The sequence below is a fragment of the Passer domesticus genome, chromosome 1 (assembly GCF_036417665.1).
Source record: "Passer domesticus isolate bPasDom1 chromosome 1, bPasDom1.hap1, whole genome shotgun sequence".
Taxonomy (NCBI): domain Eukaryota; kingdom Metazoa; phylum Chordata; class Aves; order Passeriformes; family Passeridae; genus Passer; species Passer domesticus.
In genome coordinates, this window is record NC_087474.1 from 54,220,586 (window position 1) to 54,235,385 (window position 14,800).

At 44.3% G+C, this 14,800-nt stretch overlaps 1 long non-coding RNA gene across 1 annotated transcript; it reads left to right on the forward strand.

Moving 5' to 3' along the window:
* Positions 1–490: 490 nt before the first annotated feature.
* On the forward strand, positions 491–14,178 carry LOC135288098 (uncharacterized). The gene is made up of 4 exons (XR_010351405.1): positions 491–572; positions 1,059–1,124; positions 12,938–13,051; positions 13,241–14,178. It is a non-coding gene; the product is annotated as an uncharacterized LOC135288098 (long non-coding RNA).
* Positions 14,179–14,800: the final 622 nt, after the last annotated feature.

The window sequence follows — 14,800 nt, forward strand, 5'->3', positions numbered from 1 at the left end:
CCCGTCGATTTCTTCCTTAATAAAGGCATTAAAAAGGAGAAAGATCTCCTGCCCATTTATTTCACAAAGTTGTGTTTTTTTCTTTCCGCAAATCACTTGACGGGGACCCCCTGGCCGGCAGTACGCATGAGATTGAAGGATTTGTGGGGACTTGAGAGCATTGGAGGGAGGCACTGTGTGGGGAGACCCCAGGATCACAAAGGGAACTGGTAAGCTTGCATGCAGCTCGGAGCCGGGGGTGGCTCCTGGGTGCAGCCAGGGCTATAATTTCTAGAGCCAGCCGAGACTGGGCTGGAAATGGGGCGACCACCAAGAGGTTTGCGGCGGAGAGGTTGCCCAGGAGTAGGTGCAACACTCCACGTGGCGCAGGGGGTTCACAGAGAGGAGCCGGAGAGCTCAGAGCGCAGCCAGAGCTGCTGAGCCAAGCCACCTTGGGCCAGAGGCGGAGCTGCCGAGCCAAGCCGCATCGGGCCCAGGGCAGGCCTTAGCCGAGCTGAGCCAGGTGGGAGGGGGATCAGAGTGCGACCATGGGACGGAAGTCCCCTGGATCTTAAATGTTTTTTGGAAGAGAGGTAAAGTTTTTTTTTCTTTCTTATTTTTTTCCTTTTCTTTCTCTCTTATCTTTCCTTCTCCTTCCTCCTTTCCTAGTTTCTTTATTCTCTTCTTTTCGCTCTCCTTTCTTAGAGAGGTGGGCCTTGCTGGGAGGGTGTGTAATTGGCTGATTGGAGAGGCAAGCTCTGTCGGGGGGAGACCTGTGTTCAGCTGGTCGGGATAGGATTATGGGCGGGTAGAGAATCCCCAAGGGAAGAACCAGAAATTGAGGCGGTACCAATGGGCATACCCCCAGATAGCCCACTGGGAAGGAAATTAACCTGGTGGAAATATGACCCCAACACCAAAGATAAGGATGAGCTTAAAACGATTCAGTACTGCATGGTAGAATCGACCAGAAGCAAAATTAGGAGCAATCATGTACACTGGCCAAGATATGGATCAGACAAAGGATGGATATGCTGGACATTAAACATGTATGTTTACATGTTTAATCATTCAATCAGGAAGAGAGTGACTGCACTGCTTGCTGTGAAGGGGAGACCGCAACCTTGAAGATGGGCGTGTTGAAGGTAACAGAACATAAAGAATGGGACCCTGTTAGACCACTTGTCCCGCGCCCTGCCCCCAGTAGCTCCAACTGCACCTCCCTTGCCCCCTGATGTGCCTAGCCAAAACACCAGGAACAGGGTGGCACAACAAGAGGAAAGCAGATCAGGGGATAGGACCCAAGCATCGGGATTATACCCCCTGAGGGAAGTACTGCTGCGTGGGGTGCAGGGAAGAATTGAATTAATAACCGCTCCTCTGATGTGAGAATGTTCCAGAAATAATTAAAAGGACTATTAGAAGACCCCATTGGATTAGTGGAGCAGTTAGACCAGTTTTTGGGGCACAATATTTATACATGGGAAGAAATGCAATCAGTAATGACTATGTTGTTCACACCAGAGGAAAGACAGATGATCCAGGCAGCTGGGATATGGTTATGGGAAAGGGAGCATGCGCTCCCTTTCCTGAGGGCCTGAAAAAGACCTCCTGGGGATCTGAAAATGCCCACAGTGTGCCCCATTTGGGACCACAACAGCACAGGGGCGAGGCAGGACATGGAGGAGTAGGACATGAATTATAAGAGGTATCAGTGAAGCAGCTCCATATAATCAAAAAGCAGCAAAAGAGGGAAGAAACTTCAACAGAGTGGCTAGAAAGATTGAGGAAAATATGAGGCAATATTCAGGGGTTGACCCTGATACAGTGGCCAGACAGATCTTACTAAAGATAAATTTTGTTACTCACACCTGGCTGGATATACAGAGAAAGTTAGAAAAATTAGATGGTTGGCAAGAAAGGAGGTTAGAGGACCCTTTAAGGGAGGCACAGAAGGTGTATGTAAAGAGAGACGAAGAGAAGGCCAAGGCAAAAGCCAAGTAATGGTAACTGCCATCAGGGAAGGAAACCAGCACATGAAGAACTACCCAGGTAAGAGAGGGGAACCCCGAATGCAGGAAAGCAGACAGAGGGGGGAATGCAGCTCCCTGGAACTGGATACAAAAAGGAGAGTTTGGGAAACGGGAGAACTTAGGACCAGTGTGCTTTTACTGTAAAAGAATGGGCATATCAGAAAGAAGTGCCCCCAGAGGGAAAAGGACCTGAGAGTCTATGAGACTGAGCAAAAAGGGGAAGATTAGGGGTGTCAGGGTCTCTACTTCCTGGGGATGGAATACTATCAGGAACCCTTGATAACTTTAAAAACAGGTTCCCAGGAGAAAGAATTTTAATTCCTAGTAGGCACGGATGGTGAAAGAACTTATATTTGTAGAATCCCAAAGGGGTGCAAAAAGGGTCAAGGTACTGTACAAGTAGTAGGTGCAAAGGGGAAAGGTTCTAAGTCTCAGTTAGAAAGGAAGTAAAGTTTGAAGGGGCAAAAAAAATATAGGAATTGGGGATGTTCTATTAGTTCCATAAGCAGGGTGAAATTTATTAGGACAGGATTTGCAGGTGAGGTTAGACATTGGAACATTTCCAGAGGAGGGGAAAATGGTAGTTAAGCTTCTCCAATTAAGAGAAGAGGATGAGGAGAAAATTCATGAGATGGTGTGAGCAAAACCAAAATATCAAGGTAACTTGAACATGAAACCTATAGTAATAAAAATAGTTAATGAGAACCATCCAGTTCGGGTATGGCAATATCCACTCTTCCTGGAAGAGAGACGAGAACTATGGCCGGTAATCCAGGACCTACTTGGGGTCCAGGACCTTAGAACCGTGTATGTCCCCCCATAATACATCCATATTACCAGTAAAGAAGTCAGATGGGACTTACAGGCTTGTCCAAGATTTGAGAGAAGTGAACAAACCCCTATATGAGTCATATGCCCCCAGCACACCAGTGGTTTAGTGTGATAAACCTAAAAGCTGCTTTTTGGACTTATCCACTGGCAGAGGAAAATACCTTGCCTTTGAATGGGAGAACCCCGATTCCAGGAGGAAGCAACAGCTTCGGCAGTCTAGGTTACCCCAAGGGTTTTCTGAATCCTCAAACCTATTTGGTCAAGCCCTAGGAGAAGTACTACAACTATTCTCCATCAAACCTGAGATAAAACTTATCAAATATGTAGACAGTTTGCTTCTCTCAGGATGGGAAGAAAAAGAAGTTTGGGACTCCAGCACAGCATTATTAAATTTTCTAGGAGACCAAGGACTTCAGGTACAAAAAGGAAAACTCCAGTTTGTAGCGAGGGAAGTAAAATACCTAGGATATGTGATTTGTCAAGGCAGCCAGCAACTGAATCCTAAGAGAATTGTGGGGATAGTCTCACTCCCACGGCCAAAAACTAAGAGGGAAGTTAGAAGGTTTCTAGGTTTGTTGGGATATTGTAGACTATGGATTTAATGTATACACAGGCCATCAGGTTCTTGTATGAAAAGTTAGTAGAAGAGATTAGGTGGGAAGAAAACAATGAACAAAAGTTTGAAGCTTTAAAGCAAAAATTAGTCAGTGCACCAGCACTGAGTCTTCCTGTCTTAGACAAACTCTTCTGTTTGTAGACATAGAAAAATGGGTAGCTGAGGGAGTACTAGCCCAGGACTGGGGAGGATCCAGGAAACCAGGTGAGTGGCTTGCGTTGAGAGCCTTTCAGGAATGGGAGGTGGAGTTTCCTTTGTTCCTGAGTGACTGATTTTCAGAGGCCTCTAGGGACCCTGGTGACCTGGAGCGCAGCAAACAGGATTGGGCATACATGGACGTGGTCACGGCAGTTTGCATGGCAGTTCGCACAGGCAGGGCTGCAGGTCTTCTTGCTATTAAGGTATGCTGTGTGTTGTTTGAAGTGTTTCTGTTGGCTGCTTGATTTCGGGCTTTCTGCTAGTAATGGTTTTAACACGGTCGAAAACTGTGGCTGGTACAATTGTATGTGACCAAGTGAAGCCCTTCAAAAAGGATGTGTCTGTACAGACCCATTCCTGCCTGGAGTGTTTGAGCTTATCCATCGTTTCAGGGGGTGTTGTGGAGGAGGCCTGCCTACAGTGTGAACAGGTGAATAACCTCCTTTCACTGGTAGCTGAGCTTAGGGAGGAAGTTGAAAGATTAAGGAGTATCAGGGAAAGTGAAAGCGAAATATACTGGTGGAGTTCAGCCCTTACATCTTTAACGGCGGCCCACCAAGAGTCTGAGGACTCATATGCCTCTCACTCTCAGGCAATAGAAGGGCACCTGGTAGATGAAGGGGAGTGGAAATGGGTCCCTGCTCAGGCAGTTAATAATAAAAATTCCTCCTGACCCCCATCCCCTAGCCAGGTGCCACTTCAGAATAGGTATGAGGTACTGGGTCTAGAGAGCCAGCCAGATGACGTAGAAGAAAATTATCTGCCCAATGAGTCTCTCAGTTATGACTCATTTGTAAGATGGATCACCACCTCTAACAGCAAGAAGAAAATAAGGGTAATCATAGTGGGTAATTTCCTTATGAGGGGAGCAGAGGGCCCCATATGTTGACCAGACCCATCCCACAGGGAGGTCTGCTGCCTCACTGGGGCTTGGGTACAAAATATCACTGAGAGACTTCCTGGGCTGATTCAGCCCTCTGATTATTACCTGCTGCTGATACTGCAGGCTGGCAGTGGTGAGTTTGAAAAGAGGAGTGGTAAGGCAATTAAAAGGGACTTTAGGGCACTGGGTCAAGTGGCCGATAGGACAGGGGCACAGGTAGTGTTCTGCTCAGTCCCTTTGGTGGCAGAGAAAAATAATGAAAGAAATAGGAGAACTCACATCATTAACAAGTGGCTCAAGGGTTAGTGTCATTGGCAAAATTTCGGATTTTTTGATCATGAGGCAACTTTTACGGCACCTGCTCTACTGGAACCAGATGGGATACATTTCTGTTAAGGGCAGAAGGTTTTTAGCCCATGAACTGTCAGACCTCATTGAGAGGGCTTCAAACTAGGTCTGAAGGGGGAAGTGCATGCTTCTGGGCTGTCTAGAAGCAGGCCCAAGGGTGGTAAGCCTGAGTTAGGAGAGAAATCAGCAGCCCAGCTGAGGTGCATGCATACCAATGCACGCAGCATGGGTAACAAACAAGAAGAGCTGGAGGTCATGGTGCAACAGCAGAACCATGATGTAATTGCCATCACAGAAAAGTGGTGGGATGACTCACATAGTTGGAGCACTGCACTGGATGGCTACAAGCTCTTCAGAAGAGACAGGAAAGTGAGAAGAGGTGGAGGGGTGGCCCTTTATATTAATGAGGCTTTTGATGCCATAGGTATTGAAACTTATGGAGTTTAATGCCTATAGGTAAGAATTAAGGGGAAGGCCAACAAGGCTGATACCCTACTGAGAGTCTGTTATTGTCCACCCAACCAGGAAGAGGAGGTGGACAACTTATTCTACCAGCAGTTAGATACTGTTTCAGGATCAGCCCTTGTTCTGTTCCCAGACATCTTCTGGGAACTTAATACAGCAGAAAAGAGAGCAGTCCAGGAAATTTTTAGAGTGTGTGGAGGACAAATTTTGTTGCAGGTGGTGGGTGAGCCCACTAGGGGAGGGACTATGTTAGACCTGCTGTTTTAAATCAAGATGGGCTGGTGGGAGATGTAGTGGTTGGAGGCCACTTGGGGCAGAGTGATCATGAAGTTAGAGTTCTCAATATTTGGTAAAATGAGGAGGAATACCAATAAGACTCTTACACTGGACTTCCGGAGGGCAGACTTTGGCCTACTTAGGAGACTTATTCAGAGAGTTCCTTGGGAAACAGCCCTTAAAAACAAAGGAATTCAGGAAAGGTGGGCAAGCTTCAAAGCAGAGATCTTGAGGGTACAGGAACAGACTGTCCCTGTGTACCAAAGGATGAGTCGATGAGGTAAATGCCCAGCTTGGATGGGCAAGGAAGTTTTGAAGGAAGTCAAGAAAAAAAGGAGGATGTATCATCTTTGGAAGGAGGGTCAGGTCACTCAGGAAATATTTAAGGGGGCTGCTGGAGCATGTAGGAAAAAAATTAGGGAGGCCAAAGCTCAGTTTGAACTTAAAATGGTGACTTCTGTAAAGGATTATAAAAAATGGTTTTACAAATATATTAATGGTAAAAGGAAGGGTAAGACCAACCTTTGTTCTTTACTGGATGAGGGAGGGAACTTAGTAACTGCAGATGAGGAGAAGGCAGAAGTGCTTAACACCTTCTTTGCCTCATTCAGCAGACTGCTTGTTCCTGGGACAACTGTCCTCTTGGATTGGTTGTTGGTGCCAGGGAACAGAATGGTTGGTCCCCCCATTATCCAAGAAGAGGCAGTCAGAGAACTTCTGAGATGCTTGGATATTTATAAATCTATGGGACCAGATGGGATCCATCCCTGGGTGATGAGAGAGCTGGCAGATGAGCTTGCAAAGCCACTCTCCATCATTTACCAACAGTCTTGGCTCACTGGCGAGTTTCCAGATGACTGGAAGCTGGCTAACGTGACACCCATTCACAAAAAGGGTGGGAAGGAGTAATTATAGACAGGTCAGCCAGACCTCAGTACCCGGCAAGAAAATGGATCAATTTATACTGTGTGTTATCATGCAGCATCTACAGGATGGCCAGGGTATTGGACCCAGTCAGCATGGGTTTAGGAGGGGCAGGTCATGTTTGACCAACCTGGTCTCCTTTTATGACCAGGTGACCCACTGGTGGATGCAGGAAAGGCTGTGGATGTTGTCTATTTGGACTTCAGCAAGGCCTTTGACACTGTCTCCCACAGCATACTCCTGAAAAAGCTGGCAGCCCACGGCTTGGACAGGAGCACTCTTTGCTGAGTTAGGAACTGGCTGGATGGCCGGGCTCAGGGAATGATGGTGAACAGTGCTGCATCCAGCTGGCAGCCGTTCACCAGTGGTGTCTCTCAGGGGTCTGTGCTGGGGCCAGTTCTGTTCAATATTTTTATTGATAACATAGATGAGGGTATTGAGTCGTTCATTAGTAAATTTGCAGGCGACACTCAGCTGGGATGGTGTATTGAGCTGTTGGAAGGCAGGAAGGCTCTGCAGAGAGCCCTGGAATGGTTGGATATATGGGCAGAATCTAACAAGATGAAGTTTAATAAGTCCAAGTGCCGAGTCCTGTGTTTTGGCCACAATAACCCCCTGCAGCGTTATAGGCTTTGGACGGTGTGGCTGAACAGTGCCTAGGCAGAAAGGGACCTGGGAGTATTGGTTGACAACCAGCTGAACATGAGCCAGCAGTGTGCCCTGGTGGCCAAGAAGGCCAACGGCATCCTGGCCTATGTCAGGAATAGTGTGGCCAGCAGGAGCAGCGAGGTCATTCTCCCATTGTACTTGGCACTGGTGAGACCACGCCTTGAGTACTGTGTCCAGTTCTGGGCCCCTCAGTTTGGGAAGGACATTGAGATGCTTGAGCGCATCCAGAAGAGGGCAACAGGGCTGGTGAGGGGCTTGGAACACAAGCCCTATGAGGAACAGCTGAGGGAGCTGAGGTTGTTTAACCTGGAGAAAAGGAGACTCAGAGGTAACCTTACCACTCTCTACAACTTCCTGAAGGGTAGCTGTAGCCAGGTGGGGGTTGGTCTCTTTCTCCAGGCAGCAACTGACAGAACAAGAGGTTGCAGTCTCAAACTGTGTCAAGGGAAATGTAGGTTGGATATTAGGAAAAAAATTTTCACACAAAGGGTGATAAAGTACTGGAATGGGGAGGTGGTGGAGTCACCATCCCTGGATGTGTTTAAAAAAAGACTGGATGTGGCACTTAGTGCCGTGGTTTAATTGGGGTGTTAGTGACTCGATGAAATTGAAGGTCTCTTCCAACCTTGTGATTCTGTGAATCTATTTACCAAAACTGCTAGATCCTGTTAGCTGGGGATGGCCAACCTGCATTCAGGCAATGGCAGCGACCGCCCTACTCATAGAGGAAACGAAAATTTGGGGAAAAATTGAAAATATATACCTCACACTCAGTTAGGAGTATTCTAAGCCAAAAGGCTGAGAAATGGCTCACTGATTCCTGAGTGCTAAAGTATGAAGTCATCATAATAAACAGTGATTTAGAGCTGATCGTGAGTAACCAACGCAACCATGCCCAGTTTTTATATGGGGAACCAGGTGAGGAATTAATACATAATTGCCTAGAAGTTATAAACTATCAAACTAAAGTAAGAGAGGACCTAACAGATCAACCACTCCAAGGTGGAAAACAATTGTACACTGGTGGATCTTCTTGGGTAATCCAGGGGCACCAGGTATCAGGGTACGCTATAGTAGATGAAGGGTTAGTAGCCATAGAAAAGTGGTCTTCCAACTGGTCACCCCAGCATGTGAGTTATACGCTCTAAAACAAGCTTGGGAAATATTAGCACAGAAAAGGGGAATAATATATGCAGACTCAAAAAATGCTTTTGGAATAGTGCAAACCTTTGGAAAAATTTGGGCAGAGAGGGGGCTATTAAATTCAAAAGGAAAGGGACTGATTCACAAAAAACTTGTTTTAAAAGTGTTAGAAACCTCACAATTACCAGAGGAAGTAGCAGTGGTATATGTTAAAGGGCATCAAAAAGGGGCAGCTCAAGAGGCACAAGGGAACAATTTAGCAGATTTGGAAGATAAAAATGCAGCGGAATCAGGAACAGAAAAACTAATGATGGTGTTAACCCCCATGGGAGAAATACGAGAAGTCCTGGTGTTTAGTGGGGCAGAAGAGGAGGAGCTCCTCAAAATAGGAGCCAAAAAAGATAGGGAGGGAAGATTAGCAGATGGGAGGTAAATGTTGAATAAACCCCTTGCCAGGAAAATGCTGGAAGGCATACATGAGACAACACATTGGGGTACCCAAGCACTAAGTGATCAATTTCTAAGGGATTGGGAATGCGCAGGAATTTTTGGGATAGCTAAGGAGGTAACTGAACAGTGTGTGATATGTCAACAAGTAAATAAGAAGCTCATGAGGAAAACACCCAGGGGAGGGCAAGAACTGGCCTTAAGGTCCCTTCAAAACATCCAAGCAGATTTTACTGAGCTTCCCCAGGTACAACAGTGGAAGTTTTTGCTGGTGACAATAGATCACTTGACTCATTGGGTAGAGATGGTACCCACTGAGAAAGCCAGTGCCAGTATTGTGAATAACACATTCCTAGAATCAGTCATTCTGCAATATGGGATGGTAAACAGGATTGATTCAGACTGGGGAACTCATTTCACATCAAAGATATTGCAGAAAGTTGTTCAAGCCCTGGGAGTGATATGGGAGTTACACAATCCATGGCATCCCCAGAGCTCTGGTAGGGTTGAGAGAATGACTCAAAAGAATTCTAGTTAAGTTAATGGTTGAAACCCAAATGTCATGGATAAAATGTTTCTCTTTGGCCTTATTAAGAATTAGAACCCAACTCCAGTCAGATTTGGGGGTGTCACCCTATGAAATGATGTTTGGGTTATCCTTCCTGACCTCACCCCAGAAGGCTGCCACCTATGAGGAACGAGAAGCCAATGCAAAAAAGTATATGCCTGTAGCACAAACCTTAGAAGAGCTAAGACATAAAGGGGCAATTCCACAAACTACCACCCTGGATTTCAGAATCCATAATATTAATGCTAGGGATTGGGTGATGACTAAGTAATGGAGAGATCAGCCTTCAATTGCTAGTGGGAAGGTCTCTTTCAGGTACTGCTCACCACCGAATTGGCCGTGCGAATTGCAGACTGGGGAGGGACTCATGCCAACAGAGTTAAAGGCCCAGTAGAAGAACCCAAAGAATGGACTATAACATCCAGGCCAGGTGAAACAAGACTGAGTTTCAAGAAGGGATCGAGAGACAATCAGAAAAATAACAAGACACAAAACGTAGAGTCACATTTCCACCAGACAGCTCAAGACCTGTTTCCCTGTTTTAATGGGTAAGAATTACAAGCATCCGTTGAAGGGAAGTACGCAAGGGACCATAAGAGGTAATGGGACAGCATCCTTAAGAACCACAAGTAAAATGAGGCAAAGGAAGGAGGGCAAGACCGGGTTGGCCCTTTTGTTCACTACCAAGAAAACTCCATAGCCCTGCTGCAGGTAGCAACCCTGTAGGCATGGTAAGGTAGGGGCAAAAAGGCCATGCCAGACCTCTATAATTCCTCAATTGTTTTTTAATACAAAAGGGACTGGATGGCAAGACCGAGTTACCCTCTGTACTCACCACTAAGATACACCTACTATGGGCATAGGCACAGTAGATGGGGGTAAAAGCCACACTGGACCTCTGTAATGTCCTTTTGTTCATTCTGGATAAGGGTGTGTAGGGAAAACTGGGGATTTTTTCCTTTTGTTCCTTCTGTCCTTGCCCACATCAACAGATGATAGTATGATCCATTGAGTTAAATTGTTCGAGCAAATAACTTGTGGAAAAGGAAAAAGGGGGATTGTGATAGATGAGTAATGTGATGGTTGACTCTCACAATTAAAAGGCAAATTTCATGTATATATGTTAAGAGAAGTTTTATAGACTTATAGTTATGTTTTACCTCCCTTGCGTTGTTATTGGGGGTGGCCTGGGTTTGGGGCATTTGGGAGGGTCAGCTTCTTACTATGGCAGCACCTGACCTCCAATCAAGATTTAAGGAAATTAACTCCACCACTGGACAGCAAAGAAGGAGTTGATGGACAGAACTTCGGGAGGGACTAAAGTGTTAAAAGGCTAAACCTCTATTGTGTGGATGAGCACATGGTGGGAAAAATCCTCTGCACTCGGCGCTGTAATATTTTCTCTATTCAGTCTTCTGTTGTATTTTTTGATAAGGTTTTAATAAACCTTTTAAATTTTTTGGAGATTAGTTGGGGCAGTGTGAACATTTCTCACACTGCTTCAATTCTCACTGAAGCGGAACATATCTGAGATGCTTTCTAGCTGCATATTGTATTGCCCCACAGAGATATTTCCTCCTCCTTCCCATACTTCTATTTTCTCCTTATTTGTTACTTGACTTCTGTTTTTCTCAAATATTGTTGTAGCTTCTCTAACAGCAAAATCTGAATAAAATAACAGGAAACTGAGGGAATAAAAGGAGTGTTCAACCTTTTCCTTGAGATGTTTGCTGGAAGCCATAAATTACTTATATAATGGAGGCAAGATTCAGTCTTCCCTGACCCCATACCTATCATAAACTGCTCAGCTTTACCTAGTTATGATTGAGTTGATGGATGCCTCTTACTTTAGGGGAAAGACAGTGGAGGGAAAGCAAATGTGACACTTTTGTAACAAGCGTCACTTGTGTACTTGTGTAATTTGTGTGACTTTGTGTAGCAAAAAAGCAGTCAAAACATAGGAAAGTGCAGTGAAAAAGAAATGCACTATATTTTCACACCTGTATGAAAGAAAACTCTACAGCAAAGCTCCTTCCAGGACTAAAGCTTGACCTCTCTGTGCTCCCCAATTACAGAACTGCCCTTCTGTATATTTTAGGGTGAAATCCTGTCACTTTGAGATCACCACAATTCTTTACTGTTGATTTTGGTGGGAGCAGGGACTTAAACTAAATAAATATTTTATGGTACCATTATATAATATACACATCTTATATTTCTTGTGGGAAAAATAGATATTCATTTGTGATGCCATGTGGCAAAGGATGTGTCTGTATGGCCATGTTCGTAGCAAACAGGTAATACCTCTGAATTCAGTAGGCACCAATGCAACACCGTCCTGAGGAGGATGAAAGAGAAAAAAAAAATCATTTATTCAAATAAGGCAAAGATTTCACCTTGTGTTTTTAATGTAGCAAATGTTATTGCAAACCCACACAGAGCCAGTGTAAAGTGTTAGTTACCATTGGAGTTTGACATATTCATTACTAAACTAACATCTTCGTTTATATGAGTGTTGGTAATTAGAAGAGATGTTTCAGTTTCTTTCTTTAAAAATGGAAATTTTGTTAACAAAATGGCAAACTTTCTTTCAATGAAAGCAAGTCATATGCTGCAGGAAGAGACAAAAATTTGAAAAAAGAGCTGAGAGCCAATATTTAGTGAAGACAGCATCACTGTACAGTTGAGAAGACAATAACTCACCTCCTTGTGTAAATGGAAATTAAGTAGAAGAAAAGTAACCATGGGAGAAGAGGTTCCATTTGCAAAGGCAGACTAAAAGCTACTGAAGACAGAGTAAAGACACTCAGAGAACATCAGGGGACCTTGTTGTTAGATGCCATAAATAGATTTGGTTATTTTCCATTGATCTTAATTTTTTAAAAATAATTTGGTGAAAAAACCCGCTCACTCCCTCCCACCCCTCCCTTCCAGAACCATTTGATAACTCCTGTATGTTAAGTGAAGCTGCACTATTTATCACGGACAATAATATTTTTCCAATAATTGAATGTAACTGATGAAGATGCCATCCTTTTCTCCTGTGAGAGTTAGTTCCACCTTGGCACATTGCTATTAGGTCAAATCTGGTTCCATCTTTTTGAGTATCAGTGGGAGAAGAGAAAAAATAGAATAGACTGTTTAGGGCATGGATGTATAAATATTACATATATTTTTAAAAACTACATGCAGGGGGAAAGAAACCAACCCAGTGTGAAATCTGGTGTAACTTTCTTGCACTTCTATTTCTGTTTTCTTATTTTTTGTCACTCTGCAGGGTTAACGGGAACTTCCAGGGCCTTGTGATTCTGTTTTAGAGTGACCTCTCATGTCACTCAACTTCTGTTTGAATCTGTTTATTTTACTGTTTCCAGTAAGGTTATGAAAATATCATCAACTGCTTTGGATGCTGGTGTTGTATGTAGCAAGCTCAGTTACACTCCCTGCCAGCGCCTGCTTGTTTCTTAGTCACTGCACCAATCATCCCAACAACAGTCACAAGATGATTTGCCCCTTCTTTTAAATTAATTTTCATATATGTTCTGTTCTATCTGCAGTCTTCACCTTATACTGAAATGACCAGATGTCTCAGATAGCCTCAAGCTATGCTGGCATCAGGAGAATTTGTCCCCATCCTGAGTGACTGCAGACTGGGATGCCAATATGTTCTGGTTTGTAATGGATGATTGATTTGCAAGGCTGTTTTGCTCTGATTGTCCCTTGCTTAAAGAAGCATTGGGCCTTTTAAAAGTTATGTTATCTTTCATTTTATACCAGGCAGTATTTCCCCTGTCTATGGTCTTGTGTCCACTAAATCCTAACTAGCTGCTCTACTGTTTGTGATTTTTTTTCCGTTGCAGAGAAGTTCACATTCTTTAAAATTTTAATGGCAAAAAAATTACATTGGAGAAATAACCAGCTCAGTTGTCTGAATATCTTTGCACGTACAAGGATCAGCCATGGTGGAAGAAGGTGGAAAACCATTCCTCAGCAGCCATCTGAAACATCTCAAACATTGGATCCAAATATCTAACATCCACACTTCATTTATCTTTGCAAGCTGTGTCTTCAAACACCATGGGCAACCCTCTGGTGAGACCCCTCAGATTTGTCCATGGTGTGCAGACATGTAGCCATGTTCCCCATCTGAACATGTGAGGAAATCCCACATGTTCGGTAAAAAGACCATAATACTGTTTATCTGTGTAACCCCTTTCCATATGAATGTTTACCTCTGAAATACCAGTACAGGCAAGGCCATCTCTGGGGAAAAGCCTGTGAATAGCCAGAAAGTTCGAGCTTGGACATTAGAGGTTGTTGGTGTTGAGGAATACACCTAGTGCAGGTAGCTCGGTGTGCTGCTGCAATGCATGCAAGTTGCAGGTTGTGCTTTGTGTGTGGGGAAATGACTGGAGCTTCCAGTAAGAGCAGTGATTGGGTGCTGACCCTTTGCACAATAAGCTGGATGGGAACCTGTGGCACCAGCCAGGTAACCAGCCATTCAAGAGATACAATGGGAGCCAATGGCTCAGCAGGAGGACCCCACACCCCTGTGTGCATGAACTGTGGATACAAAAGCCCATGGATTGCTTGGTTCAGGGTCCCTCATTGGCAGTACCCAGACTGATCTCGAGCTAGTTTTGTGTGACTCAGCCATGATTAAAGTACTTAGAGAAATCAGATATCTGAGACTGTTATGGTGTTGAGAGTTTTTTGCAGGACAATGGACATGCACAACATATGCACAATCCAGCCTTCATACAAAATGAGTAAGGTCACCATGCCCTTGAAGGACACAAAAGGAGAAGAACATGCTCGAAAGCAGACAGTTCAGGATGCAAAGGCAGACAAGAAAACCACAGCGAGACGTTTGAAGAAGGAAGATTAACTAAAATTAACTGATATATTAAAATGTATGCGTAAGAAGGATTTAACCAATGTATTAGCTTGAGGCGTGAACAATAGAAAACAGTATAAGTATAGCTTGCTTTTTGTAATAAATTGGCTTCACTTGATCATATTGATCGTGGCATGATGTCCCGTTAATGATCCTCCACGTTATGGGAAACCTGTGGCTGAGCCTGTAAGGAAAACTTGTCTGACTTTGTGCAAGTGGTGTGTTAGGGAATCTAGCAAGGCACCCATTGACTTACTGGAGCCATCCACTGCAAAAGGTGTTTGCCACTAGCTGGGGTGAAATTCTGAGGTGGTAGAAGTGTAACTGCCAGAGTGGGTGGTGCATGGTCAGACAGGAAGGTTTCCTTAACAGCTGTCCTAGGAGTGGAAGTGGGATTTATAAATTACAACTTCCAGATTATAGCAGTGTCTTTTCCCTTAGAATTCAACTATAGCTTAATTGAACAGTACTACAATTGCTTATTTAACCTATTCCAGTTCTCTGGAGTTTTTAATGCATGCTA